The sequence below is a fragment of the Meleagris gallopavo genome, chromosome 10 (genome assembly GCF_000146605.3).
Source record: "Meleagris gallopavo isolate NT-WF06-2002-E0010 breed Aviagen turkey brand Nicholas breeding stock chromosome 10, Turkey_5.1, whole genome shotgun sequence".
Lineage (NCBI taxonomy): Eukaryota > Metazoa > Chordata > Aves > Galliformes > Phasianidae > Meleagris > Meleagris gallopavo.
Genome location: NC_015020.2, coordinates 7,996,666 through 7,997,647, shown reverse-complemented (window position 1 = coordinate 7,997,647; position 982 = coordinate 7,996,666).

Here is a 982-nt window from a genome sequence, read left to right as displayed (position 1 = left end):
AAAGGAAAAAAACAAATTAGATTTTTTTTTTTAATGCAGTTTTTAACTGGTTAAGATATCCCTTTCAACACAGCATGGGATAGAACATGAATCTTAACTGTGAGCTAAAAATCTGCTTATGTTTCCTCATAGTCGGGACTTTGCTACATTACCTCATTTTTACTGACAGAAGTGAAACTGCTAGATTTTTGGAGACTGTTAGAAATAATTTTTTTCCTATGGCTATTAGTTCATTAATAATCTTGCCATCTCTCCTATGAATTCATGAAAAACTCTTAATACTAAAAAGCAACTCACAAGTAATTTACTATAAACCTGAAGTAATATTAAGCATTTGTAAATATGGCCTTCCTTTGCATGATTTGTCTCTATTTTCATTTTTTCTTTCTGAATCTGTCCTCCTGTTATCTTTGAATATCCATGAAAGAAGCTAAAGAAATGGGAAGTCATATATGTAGTGATATTAGTCATCTTACTCATAGATATTCTATAGCTTGTCCTTTTTTCCACTTCCTCTTACCTGGTCCTTTCATAACTCAGTCTCTCTGGTTGGAGTCAGTGGGTCTTACAAATGTAATTTATACAGTAGTTGATGATTTAAAAGGCAAAAATCCAAAATCTTATGCTTTTAAGAAAATGTAAGTCTATCTGGACCTCATTAACAAAAGTTCTTGATTGACTACAGCAGGAATTCTAATTTTTTTTTTAACCTGTTCATTTTATTCATGAGATTCAGCTTTCCAAAAATACTGTGGAATTGTGTTTTTTTTCCCATTGTCATTGTGTCCACTGGACTCAGCCTAAACTTTCTCAGTGGTAACAATGATGCCAGTTGTGAGATATCATCACCAATGACTACCAACCACACTGGCAAGATAAACACTGCAACAACAGTTTTCATAATACAGGAATTCCAGGATGAAGTAGACTTACTTTAGTCCTGAGACCGAGAAACCTCTAAGCATTTTCTAAGTATTAAAAA